Source organism: Monodon monoceros, unplaced genomic scaffold (genome assembly GCF_005190385.1).
Source record: "Monodon monoceros isolate NGI ecotype Baffin Bay Population unplaced genomic scaffold, NGI_Narwhal_1 Super_Scaffold_14, whole genome shotgun sequence".
In the NCBI taxonomy this organism is placed as follows: Eukaryota; Metazoa; Chordata; class Mammalia; order Artiodactyla; family Monodontidae; genus Monodon; species Monodon monoceros.
This window is the reverse complement of record NW_021703770.1, coordinates 51,995,328-52,009,361: the sequence shown is the minus strand read 5'-3', so window position 1 is coordinate 52,009,361 and position 14,034 is coordinate 51,995,328. Positions and strand designations below refer to the sequence as shown.

The following is a 14,034-nucleotide window of genomic DNA, read 5'->3' as shown; positions in this document are numbered from 1 at the left end:
AATATTACCTAACAAAACCAATAGTAGTGCTACTATTTTCAAGTAGAAAGATGATTTATTGCACACCAAAGTAAATAGAGTTGTGTACATAACATCATTTTGGTTTGGAGATTGATGAGGTCAAATAGCACCAACCAACGGATATTTGGGGATGTCAGTTAGCTGAATCAAAATCAAGTATTTATTTGATTAATCCTATAAACTCGGCAGAAATAGCTGTCAGGAAAGGCAACAACTCATATTCATCTGAGCTGTAGACAAAGCTTCAAACAATAGGTGATATTAAAACAACCCAATAATCAAAGCTACTTTCATACCTAAGATGTGAGACCATGTTCATCTTGCATCAAATATTTACTGTTGAAATCGAAATGGACATCAGGTATTTACTGTTGAAAGCAGAGGTAGTAGAATAGGGAATGTAGTGAAGTAGGGCCATGTGTAATTGAGCTTGAATTGTTCTAGTATTTTTTTTTTGGAAGGCAGCTATGCTCACCACTATACCACCAAAGCTATTTTTTTAATATTAAGTAAATTCTAAGTCTTTCTGAAATTGATGGTTGTAAAAAATGTACAGTAGACATAGGCTTTTTTCTTTTCTTTTCTTTTTTTTGCTATTCAATATCTGAACATCTTCTTTTTTGTTAATCCCCCATCATGTGAGCATTGGTCCCGCTCTGGAATCAAAAAGGTCAAATTCTGCTTCCTCCTCCCCTATTGCAGCTATAACAGTAGTCTTCAAACCTTTGTGTGTGTCAAGATCACATGGAAAGCTTTTTAAAACATGGATTGCTGAGCCCCATACCTTGGAGGGATTGAGAACCTACATTTCTAAAAAGTGACCAGGTGATATTGATACCGCTGGTGAGGGATCACACTTTAAGGACTAATAAGTTAGTACAGGAGCACAGGACTTAGGTCAAACAAAGAGATGTATCTGTCTGGGACTTGAGACAATAATGCAAACACCAGGACGGCTGAGAAATTATCTGTAAATAGAGCAGGCATATCAGGAATCCAGCTCTGTCAACAAAAGTGTTCAACAGCAGGTTTCAAATCAGGTTTTTATATGTGTCCTTTGACACAGCCTAATATGTAGGGCATAAAGATGCTAGGAGTCTGTCATTTGTAGTAACAGTGTGGTCAGGGAAAAGGGGTGAGAGATGTGGTAGCAGAGAAAAACTCAGATGAGGGAGAAAGACGCTGCTGTGAGCAGCAGGCAGCTCAGAACAGTGATGAGTAAGTTGCTGAAGGCACTGCTAAGAGACTGGCCTGATCACGTGACCCCACCCCCAAACTTAGTTCCCACCTTGTGACTCACTGCGTGACACAGGGTGAGCCATCTGACTTTCAGTTCCTACCCTACTAGGAGGAGTAATAAAGCAGACAGAGATTTTATTGTAATAAATAAATTAGATTAAAGGAATTTGTCTGCAGTATAAAACAGAGCATTCTTGTGGAAAGGGCAACAAGAGTGACATTTTTAACATTAATAAAAGGTTCTCCTTGCATCAGTATTTCTACTGAATTTAAAACCCCCTTTCTAAATATCACTCTTTATTTCATCTTGTTTTAGCCACAGTACTGATTTGTTAATTATTTTTTCTTAAAAATTCTTATAACTCAAGAGATTCAAAGTTCTTTCTAAAATCCAAACTATAAAGGTAGATAATTCGATGTTAATTTAGTCTTCTTATGTATCTATAGGAAGTCTACCCTATATATTACATTAATTTGATTCATAATTAAAATTATTTCCACAAAGAAATTCCAAGCCCAGATAGCTTCATTGATGAAGTCTATCAAATATTTAAGAAAGAAGAACTACCAATTTTGCACAAACTCTTTCAGAAAATGGAAAAGAGAATATTTTTTCTCATAGAAAATTTTTTTATTGAAGCATAGTTGATGTATAATATTGTATGTTACAGGTGTACAACATAGTGATTTACAATTTTTAAAGGTTATACTCCATTTATAGTTATTATAAAATATTGGCTGTATTCCCTGTGTTGTACACTATATCCTCATAATTTATTTATTTTATACATAATAGTTTATACCTATTAATCCTCTACCCCTATCTTGCCCCTCCCCCTTTTCCTCTCTCCACTGGTAACAACTAGTTTGTCCTCTATATCTGTGAGTCTGTTTCTTTTCTGTTATATACACTAGCTTGTTTTATTTTTTTTTAGATTCCACCTGTAAGTGATACATCATACAGTATTTGTCTTTTTCTGTCTGACTTATTTCATTAAGCATAATACCCTCCAAATCCAACCATGTTGTTGCAAATGGCAAAGTTTCCTTTTTTTTATGGCTAAGTAGTGTGTATATATATATATATATATATATATATATATACACCACATCTTCTTTATCCATTCATCCATTGATGGACACTTAGGTTGCTTCCATATCTTGGCAATGGTAAATAATGCTTCTATGAACTCTGGGGTGCCTGTGTCTTTTCAAATTAGTGTTTTTGCCTTTTTTCACATACATAACCAGGAGTGGAATTGCTGGGTCATATGGTAGTTCTATTTTTAGTTTTTTGAGGAACCTCCATACTGTCTTCCACAATGGCTGCACCAATTTACATTCCCACCAACAGTGTACAAGGATTCCCACTTCTCTACTCTACAACTTCACCAACATTTGTTATTTGTGCTCTTTTTGATGATAGTCATTCTGACAGGTGTCAGGTGATATTGCATTGTGGGTTTTGATTTGCATTTCCCTGATGATTAGCAATGTTGAGCATCATTTTATGTGCTATATCTTTTAAAAAGAGTGGATATCATCTAGGGAAGATCAAAAGAAGTACAAGCACGGTGTGTGGAGTCCTGTCTCCTTTGACCTTCACAGTCTTTCATAGCACACGATTCCTTCAAACACACAATCATTGATACTCATACAGCTAAAATGTATTGATACTAAAATATGAACCCTGACTATAGGTAGATTGTACTCATTTAATACTCACAAAATCCCTCTAAAGCTATTACTATGATTATTCTAGTTTCACAAATGAGAAAACTGTAAGTGAATTTAAGTAACTTGGTCAAGGTCACACAAAAGCTAAATATTGTAATCAATTTTCAAACTCTCATTTGATTTCTTCTGAGAGATAGAAGGTAAAAATAATAATCTGAGAAGCTTTGCATGTGTATCTTCTTGGTAGTCAGAGTGTTGCATAGCTTTGTACCTGGCCCTAAGTGATGCTCCTCTCCAGATATTAGCTAAAACATTAAAAAGACTTCCTTTTCCCATAGAACTAGAAAGGATCTTGAAAAAATTGTTTTCTAACTGTTCGCTTCTAAGAGGTGTATTAGTGCACACCCATTTTATATTGCCATCAAATCTTAAATCTCCTGGTTGGAATTCAAAGTAATCACATTGTTTTGATATTTCTAAAACAGTGAGAAAGCAGTGAGGTAAAGCAGCATCCTCTGCCTGGTTCCCAGGTCTAGATGCTTCTTTTCTCCTTGTGTGTTCTTACTGACCATTTTCTTTCCCATCTTTCCACACTCAGCCCACACCCAACCTCCTCTGCTTCAGACCTACTTTGTAACCTTGCTGTCACATCAGCACACTTAAAGAAAGTTTACTTTTTTCAATCCATTCTACATGTTTCAGCAGTGTCCCTTCTGCATCATGCTAATTTAGTCATGTTATGCTTCTCCCTGGAAATCTCCCCCAGCAACTTATTGCTTAAAGAATAAAGTTGAAACTCCTTAACATGGCATGACACTGATACATTAATCTATCAAATGAGAAGTATTTACAATGATTGTTCCATATCTTAGTTTTCCTTAAAACATTCCTATGAGGAAGATAGATGGCAAATATTCTCCCTAATTGTAAATTAAAGAAACAGAGGTGAATTACTTTCCAAAGCTATCCAGGAATTAGATGATGAAACCAATGACAAATCATATTTCTTAGTCCTCTGTTTTGCCTCGAGAACAGTGATTTTAGTCTTTTTCTTATATCGCTTTGGCACACACAATAAATAACTCCCGTGTTCCATACATTCCCATGTGCATACTCATGACATGTCCAATTGGTGGCTCTCTATCAAGTATCCCTTTTCTACCACTTGTGAAAACCTGTCAGCGCATGCTGGTGAGAGGCAGTGTGGGATCAAGGTTAAGAATCAAACTTTATAGCTCCATAGCTCTGGGTTTCAGCCTAGGCTCTGACCTTTATGACTGTAAGACTCTGGGGCAAATTGTTTAACCTCTTCAAGGCACCATTTTCTTATCTGTAAAATGGGGGTGAATAAAACATAGATCTTAGAGATTTAGTGAGAATAGAATGAGATATTTATAAAGTTCTTAGCACTTTTTTTTTTTTTTTTTGCGGTACGCGGGCCTCTCACTGTTGTGGCCTCTCCCGTTGCAGAGCACAGGCTCCGGACGCGCAGGCTCAGCGGCCGTGGCTCACGGGCCCAGCCGCTCCGCGGCATGTGGGATCTTCCCAGACCGGGGCACGAACCCGTGTCCCCTGCATCGGCAGAGCGGACTCTCAACCACTGCACCACCAGGGAAGCCCTGTTGTCATTTATTTTGAAATTTCTTGTCTGAGGGTTTGAACTCTATTTTAATAATAAGTTTCTTGCCACACAGCCTCCTAATGGATTATGACAAAGCAGTGTGTGATAATACTGCTTTCTAGATAATGCATCTTTAAAAGAGTTAAGTAGTTGGGGGAACTCTGTGAGTTTCCTCATGCAGTCAGGTCTCCTCCAGACTCAGGTGTGCCTGGAAAAGAGGTGCAGAGCACAGCAAGCGTGGGGTGTGGCCCCTCTGCTAAGGAGCCCCCAAATTGTTAACAGCAGAAATGTGGAGTAGACTGCAGTCAGTGGTTTCTTTTCAATAAGGCTTTTGAAAAGAACAATCTCTTTTATTAGGGGTTAATAAATACCATGCAAGTATTTAAGACAGTCTTGTATTTTTTACATAATTATTGAAATATTGCTGATTCTAGAATTAATGAGAGCAATACTCAAGAGTGTTAAAAGTCAAATCTTTGACTTCATCTCGAGCTGGATTCACGTATCCACTCCTTTACTTACTAGGCAGAAATCCTGAAGTTACTTGACTTCTCTGGGTCTCTTTCCATAGTTGTATATGGGAAAAATAATAAAACCTACCTCATAGGTAGATGGTTTGAAGGCTAAATGAGACCTTAGGTGTAAAATGTTTAGTACAGTTCCTGTCACATCCTAAGGACTCAAACAATAATAACCCTTATTATTTTCTCATTTGAAATCACTTCTCTGGTCTCCTATTTGACCCCATTTTGAAATACTGTTATTTTTATCCATGGTTATTCTTCTCAGTACCACCCTCACTTTTCCCGATCTCTTGTGTTCAGCGAAATTGTGTCTTCAGGAAAGAAACCTCAAGTGTGGGCTGAAATGTAGTTGGAAGGTTGACAGAGGACCTAGTGTTTGGATTTCTTGGAGGCCTTAACTGGGACGACGTTGGTCAGGACATGTAGCATCGCTATTCATCTTGCTCAGAGGGGATCTGACCAAATGAAGGGACCATGGAGTCCAGGAAAGGAGAGCAAAGAGGTGCTGGACATCACCACAGACTTGGGGAAAGCTCAGCATATGCATGACCGAGATGACCTCCATGCTGAGTAGATGGAATGAGAAATGAGACACAAACTGAAAACAGCCTTTAAAAATTTCATTGAGAAAGTAGAGGCTCTAACTAAGGAGGAACTGGACTTTGAAGTGCCTTTTGGGGACTTGGGATTTAACAGAGCTCCTATAGGAGTACCTGCCTCCTTCAGCCTACTAGTATTGTGCTGGTAAATGCTACAGAATGGCCACATTTTGTGGTGACGTTGGATGAAGTGGAGCTGATTCACTTGGAGCGAGTCCAGTTTCACCGGAAGAACTTTGACACAGTAATCGTCTACAAGGACTACAGCAAGAAAGTGACAACCATCAATGCCATTCATGTTGCCTCTCTTGACCCCATCAAGGAATGGTTGAATTCTTGTGACCTAAAGTACACAGAAGGAGTACAGCCCCTCAACTGGACTACAATTATGAAGACTAATGTTGATGACCCTGAGGGCTTCTTCGAACAAGGTGGCTGGTCTTTCCTGGAACCTGTGGGTGAGGGGAGTGATACTGAGGAAGGGGATTCTGAGTCTTAAATCAAAGATGAGACTTTTAATCCTTCAGAGGATGACTATGAAAAAGAGGAGGAGGACAGTGAGGAATATTATTCATCAGAAGCTGAAGAATCAGATTATTCCAAGGAATCACTGGGCAGTGAAGAAGAGAGTGGACAGGATTGGGGTGAACTGGAGGAAGAAGCCCAAAAAGCTGACTGTGAAAGTCGCTATGAGGAAGAGGAACAGAGTCGCAGTATGAGCTGGAAGAGGAAGGCATCTGTGCACGGGTCAGGCCGACACTCTAACCGAGGTTCCAGACATGGCTCTGTGCCTCCCAAGAAAAAGAGGAAGTAACTTCGGAACTTTGACCCTCAGTTGCATTCTTCCTTCAGCCAATCCCTGGAAATTTTACATGACATAGAAAATTTAAAAAAAAAAAAAAAAAAGAAAAGAAAAGAAAATGGAGGCAGGTCCTCCATTCAGAGTTCTCATTAAGTCATCAGGAGCAGAGAAGCTGGCTGTGTTCTGAGAACCTTCCAATTTGTGCGGGAGAAAGCTTCTCTGAGAAAGTGTTGCTTGAGCCTTCCTGTCGTGCGTGGGAATGTCAGCAGGCTGTTGGGTACAACTCTAAGCCCAATTACAGTTTAGCATTTATAAATTACCATCAACCCACGTGATTTATCTCAACCTTTGTACCAGTATGGTTTTAGTAATAACATTACATGTTTTTAGGTGAGATAAATGGTAAGAGTAAATTCCTCCTTGAAATTAAAAAACATATGTTAGAAAGATTAGCAGTGCCAAGCAGTTTATAATGTATCTTGTTCCTAAGGGAAAATCCTATGGACATTTTTACAGCCAATTACAATGAATCCAAAGTAGCATGAAGAATTGCCTCACTCTTCCCTTTTCCTAAATTCATTGCATGAAATGCTGTCCTCATTTTTGATAGAACTGAGTGACCACCTTGTGTTCAGCTTGTCTAACAAAGTAATTGCAGACCTAACAGTTCCTGGAAGAATCCAGCCAACTGCTAGAAAACTCAGTAATGTTGTAGAATAGTGGTCACAAAACGTGTGATTTCTGGAACCAACAGGTTAATCACCCAAAAATATAACAGCAGACTGTGGCTTAAGCTACTACTCAACACCCTGTCTTTTTCAGCACTGTGCCTCTCCAGCCTTTCTTAATATAGTCCTCTTTCTCCCTTCACTTATATCCTTCCAACGGCCTCAGAAAAACAGACTTACACATGCACATGCACCTTGATATTTACACATTTACTGGATTTCTCTATCCTTTCTTCAGTCCTCCTCTTTTGTATATATATATAAAAAAAGGTAAACTTTAGGCATCAGATCACTATGCTAATTTTCCTCTTGATATCTACACTTATTACTGGATAATTATGCATTAATTAGCAGTTTAGGGAAACTAGCAACTTCATATAAAAGAAGTTACTCTCTGGGGTTAATAAAGATCATACAAGGCACAAGAAATGCAGTGAAGCTAAAGGAATCCCTGGTGTTCCATTAGAGTGGTTATCTATTATAATTCTCCCTAAGCTGTAAGCCCTGTGAAGGTGGATATTGCATCTACTTTTTCCATCACTGTATTGTCAACACTTAAAAATAATGCTCACTATATGGCAAGGAATCAATAAATATTTGCAAAGTAAGTGATCTCATGGAGCAGCGGCCATGTATGAAGAACTGAGTTAGGTCCTGAGTAAGAAGAAGCCTCAGTACTGAAGGAGTTCACAATCTATAAAGAGGAGCCATGGCCTTTGCTCAGAGATTATTGTGAAGAGGATTTGAAATTTAAGCTGGACCTGTACCCATAAGTGGGAGTTCCCCAGATAAAACGGGAGAGTGAGGAGAATATTCTAGACAAGGAGAATAAGATTACAAATGGCACAGAGGCTTGATAGTGCATTTGGGAAGCATAAGTGAAAAGGGTAGCCAGAGTGTAGGCTCTAGGTGAAGGTATGAGGTCAATGAGGTTTGAAAGGAAGCCAAAGAGGTTGGACTTTATCCAGTAGAGGGAGCCATTTAGGATGATTGCCCTAGAGTGATAGATAACTCGGCTCAAAGTGAGAGAATGGATGAGAGAAACTGGAGAAAGCGCCCTGTTTGGCAGACATGGCAAATGTGCCTGAGGGAGCAGAGGAGGGCCTGGATGAGAAGACAGCCGATGGGAAAGGATGGAGTGGATAATTGTGGGCAACAGTGTGGAGGCAGAGCAGGATTTAATTACTAATTGAAGGATAGGAGGGCGGTAACTTCTTTACTCAAAGTTTTCTCTAAGAAGTGATATGCATACTCAGGTGACATTTACCAAGACAGTAAATGGGAGAGTAGAAACAGCTTCTGGGAAAATGATGAGTTCTGTTTAGAAGATGTTTATTAATGGTTCCAGCTTTGATAGTTTCACAATGATGAACCATGAGTAATTGGAATGGGAGTTCAGATCTCAGAAGAAATGTCAGTGCAAGGGACAAAGTTAAGAGTGATTTGCTTTAGAGATGATGGTTGAAACATTTGATGAAATCGCCAAGGTAGAGCATGCCAGATAAAGGCAAGAAGACTAAAGAGTGGGTCTTGGGAAATGTTTCTATTTAAGGGGGAATATAGAAAGGAGAATGAATGAAGGGCTAAAGAAGAAATTATCAGGAAATACACACCATAGACAAGTAGAAACCAATAAGGGGAAATTTCACAAGGGAGGAGGAATGTTGAAGAAGACTAATAACTGTAGAGTGCTTTTGGTATTTAAAATTCATTGGTGGCTTTGGAAACTATAGTTAATTGGTGACTGTGGGATTCAAATTACAGGGAGTTAAGAAGCAACTATAAAGTGAGGGATGAAGGCATTGAGCATTTTGACTATTCTATGAAGATACTAGCAATGAAAGGAAAGGAGGACCCATTGAGAGCTTGATGAGGTATCAATATCAGAGAAGGTTTTATTAAGATGATAGTGTAAGCTGTCTAGGAAAAATAATCATCAGAGAGGAAAGGATGGAAGATTCCAGAAAGAAAACTTTATTCATAGAACAATCCAGAAGAATGAAAGAAGGAAGTAGGGTCTACTACTTGGGCCTTAAAATGATTAAATTCATTCTCTCACTGTTTTCAGATGATAGAAATTGAGTGTTCTCTGAGGTCCAGAAACAATAAAGGTTTTCTAGGGAATATGTATTAGGTTACAATGATAAAATAACCTTGCTGTTTTGAGGATTTGGGGTGGGGGTGTTGAAACCTTAGGATACGTGGGGATACAAACTCAATCTAGCCTGAACTGAGAAGTCAGCAGCCAGGACTCTGCCCCGAGGGTTGGCACCTCTGCTTTGCTTACCTTTCCTTAACCTTCACTATGGCCACTCCATTTATTAGACTAAGGAAAGTAATTATTTATAATACAGTCCATTCAACTTGGATCTGCAATAGAAGAAACCTAATTCCTGGTTATAATGTGGTTGTAAAAAAAAAATTTGCTCATGTGTAATGGGCAGATTGTGGGCTGAGAGATTAAAAAATCCTGGACACATTTCTTCCGGGTCTGTGAACTGAGCTTTTAAGGTGATACTGGAACATGAATGAAAACTATGATTGATAAATTAACCATTGGACCAATAAGTGCACTCATATAGCTTGCAGGTGATGTCAAAGCACAGGATATATTCCCCCTCAACCTCCTTCCTAGGAAAAGAGAGCGAAGAGAAGTTGATGACATTTGTATTCAACTAATGTGCTTGGTTGTAGAGGGCTTGTGAACTCAAGACACTAGGAGCATTAACAATAACCAGATACCAGATAAAGAATGGGTTTGGACACTTATCTGATGGGCTGTTACATGACCTTCACATTGGATTAGGCTTTGTGTTTCAGAGCAACCACTGTTTTCTCATGAAGTAGAGTGTATCTCGTGAAGCTTCTCTAAGTGAAGCTCTTTGTAGAAAGTAATGACTTTCAGTAGTTAAAATACCTGATGAATATCAAAACCATGAGGCAGTAACTTGTACAAACAAAACTGGGAGCCTAAAAAAGTACAAGTTTGTCCACTTCTAAGCCAAAGGGGGAGTTTCAGATTTATAAGAGTTAAACCCTTGGCTGTTTGAACAAGCTTGGCATTGCCTAAGTTGCTAAGTGAAGAATGTCCTGAAGGAGAAGAGGAAGGAAAGAGTGGTTTGCTAAGTAAAATATATTTAATTTGTTTTTTTTTTTTAAAGTGGTCAGTATTTATGAAAATAACTGAAGGAAAAAATCAGTAAGTAGAAAATCAACAAAACAGGGTACTCAGGTGTTCTTATGATTTTTTTGCAGTATTCATTATGCAGGGCTGGCCTCCAATTTCAAACTCTAGGAGGTATGGTTTGTTAGTTAACAGCAGAATGGGCCACACCCAAAGACTTTGGACCTGAAACTAGACCCTCATCTTTAAAGATGAACAGAGCTGTTCAGGAAGAACTAAAGATCTAAGCTGAAAGACAAAAGAGGGTATTAAGGCAGTAAGAGCACCCAGATATCCGAGGGTTCTGTCCTCGTCATCGTTTTGTCCCTGGGATATGCATAACTCTCAGTCCATATATGACACTGAAAAATGATTTTTTGACTAAATGAAAACCAGGTAATCAATGATCCTATGGACAGGGACCCTACAATGATGGAGAAATTCAGGAATAGAAATGCTCAGAAACTCAGGATGTTGGAATTAGGGAAAATTCGGTTAGGAGACAGTGAAAGACAAACCTAGGTCAGAGTTCAGGGTCAGGACCCAAATCTTAAGAAAACAGGTGCTGATAGTGAAGGGAAGTTGCCAAAGCAAGATCTAGGCCTAAGCAATAAGGCAGAAGCCAATTCATCAGGCCTGCATAACTAAATCATGCATTCATTCAGCAATTGATTATTGAGTGCTTTTTCTGTAACAGGCACACTACTAGATGCCAGGAATAAAGCCAAAAGAGACAAAGGTTCCTGTTCTCATATGGCAGGTAGTAAGAGGAGACAAGAAATAAAGAAAAAAAGGAAAGTAAAATACATACCGTGCTACATGAGGTTAAATGTTTTAAAGAAAAATAAAGCAAGAAGGGGGATAGGAACCATTGGAAGGGGTTGTGATTTTAAATAGGGTGGTCTGGGAAGATATCACTAAGGTTACAACTGAATAAAGACAAAGAAAAAAAGATAGATGGAGCAATTCACATAAATATCTTGGGGAGGAGTAGCCCAGGGGAAGGAAGCAGAGGGAACAGCAAATGCAAAGTCTCTGAGGCTCTGAGTCTAGAAAGGATCCGAAATTTTCTAGAAAGGAGGGAGGCTTGTGTGCTTTGAGGGAGCGATCAAGTGGCAAACTATCAATAGTAGGAGATGAGATCAGAGAGGTAAGGGGAAGGCCAAAATGGGGGCAGATCACATACGACTTTGTAGAATTGGACTAGAGGTGCTGAAATCTTGCTTCTCCAAGATCAGAACTGTTCAAGACCAAGGTCAGGTTGAACCTCCCAGGATCCATCAAATAAAAGCACTTCTGTGAGGGGTAAAGAGGTTGAGAACCAGATAAGTCCTATCAGCTAATCCTCAGGGGAAAAAATTGCATAGGAAACAAAATGTGTCATCAGCCCCCCCTTCCCCTTCTTCTGTGTTCCTCTCCTGCTACCCTCTGCCCAGTAGCCAAAGGAACACATTTTCTGTCCTATTTTCTGTAGAAAACTAAAGCATTCACTTTGCTGGCTTAATGTGGAGCTAAGGTTATTTAAATTATAATGAGGGCAGACTAGAAGTCCTCAGTATGTAACGGAACATAATGATGGAACGAGAAACATTGGTGCTGACAGGTTTGGGCAGGGATCTAGTTATCTTTAGCTGGTTCACTATTGGCAGCTCCCTGTGTGAGTAGTAACTGATATCCATATAAATCTCCCAATTTTAGAGTCTTTCTCTCTATGACTATGTGATTATATGTGGTTTATTATATGCATACTTATAGTTAACTGTGTTTGTTGAAGTAAAATTCCAAGTGCGATTAAACTTTTAAAGAAAGATAATAAAAACAAAATGAAGTCTAAATTTAAGTGAAACGTAAGTGATCTCCTACATTCTAATTCTGGGTTGTCCACCCCTTTCCGTTATGCATTTTGTAAACCAGTTTTCAGGCAAGACCTGACACCTACATAAGTGCTAGAGGAAGGGAACTTCTGGAACTGGACGGAGTTCAGTGGGGACATTTATAGACCAACTTCCATTTGCCTAAAGTGACTCAGCTTACTCAGTTTTAATTATTTCAAAATCCTCAGCACCGTCTCTTCTAGCTAGGGTGCATTCCTGGTTCTTTACATACATGATAGGCAGCAAAGGTGGGATAGATGACACAAGTTTCTTTGTTTTTTCCCCTGGAAAACATTACCTCTTGAGTCGGGGGGAGTCAGAGCTCTCTAGGAATGAAGTGATATCCTATTTCATATTCATTATAAGCCCAATCCAGGCTTCCACGAGTCTAAATTCAGTTGTTCAGCCACTGCTTAGCACAGCTAGTTTATCAAACAGGGTATTGTGCAGTCTAAATAGAAACAAAAAGCTTTTTGATTTGGGCAGTTCTCATGAGAGCTCATTGAATTTATTGTGATATTTCTCTACACAGGAAGGAACCAGATTAGTATCCAATAACAGATCAGCACATTTATAAATGCTGAATGCTGAGCTGTGGGCACCATGTGATTGGATACAGAATTTGTAATTATTTTTGCTTTATCGTGTTTGCTGCAAGGACAGGGGGAGTTTACGAGGCACTGACCTCATCTGCAGGGGCCTGGGATAGCAGCCAGTCACTGTGGATGCACACCAGCCCCACACGGAGCTGGATGCAAGCAGCTCCCTAGAGGCTGTGCAGGCAGGTGTCAGCACTAAATGTGCAGATCCAGAGCAGAAGACGGGGGATGGAGGATGCGTGTGCCTTAGTGAGTAAATCTGTACTTGAGCTGACAGGTGTCCCTATCACCCCTGGGGCAAGATATCCATCCACATATGGCACCACAGTTGAGGAGGAAAGGGGAGCCGTGGGAATTGTTCAGGAGGCAAGTGTCAAGGCAACTGACTCTGAATATTTGCCTGAATGATCAGACTGAAAACCAGGGAGACTTTTCTTTTTTTAGATTTGAAAGCACTTAATGACACAGCATATATTTAACAGGTAGGGTAAAAGTTGAGAGGTTCAGGTCATATAACTGAGTACTAAGCCTGAATAACCACCTCTCTGCTCAGGCCCAGCCTCTGGAGTTCATTCCTATCAATACCATTTTGATTGTGCAGTAAGATGAAAATTTGTCATTACAATCATTACAGTGACAGAGAAATTCACACTACGTATCAAACAGCAAGGTAATAGCAAATTATTAACACAGTATAGCAACGCACAAACAAGTAATCATTAGGGTAACATTACTTTGTCCAGTAAATGTTTCTTTTCCACTTACTAATGACTTAAACTGTTTATTATACAGCTAGTTTTATTATACTTTGTACTAGAATTATCTCAAACATATAATATAATGTATTTCAGGAAAAAAATTGAAATTACAGATTATTTAAAACAGTATCGGTTTTCTGTTCCTTCTTGTATACCGACATTCTTAACTGTTGTCAGAGCTGATGCGGAAAAGTCAAATCAGGAGACAGTGTTAGTCACTCAGAGGCAAGAAGAGGTTCATTTTCCTGGTGGTGAGTTAGACTGACAACACTTGTGGTTTTTATGCTGTAAAAACAATACAAAACAAGACACACACACACACACTTTTTATTGAAGTATATACAGAAAAGTACATATTTAATAAGGATATAGTGAGAGGAATATTTCCAGACTGAGCTACTCATGTAACCACGCCAAGTCATTATCAGT

The 14,034-nt window shown here is 39.1% G+C and overlaps 1 pseudogene; it reads left to right on the top strand.

The window, feature by feature from the left end:
• The first annotated feature begins 4,053 nt into the window (after positions 1-4,053).
• On the top strand, positions 4,054-6,495 carry LOC114895345 (annotated as a pseudogene).
• The last annotated feature ends 7,539 nt before the right edge of the window (positions 6,496-14,034 follow it).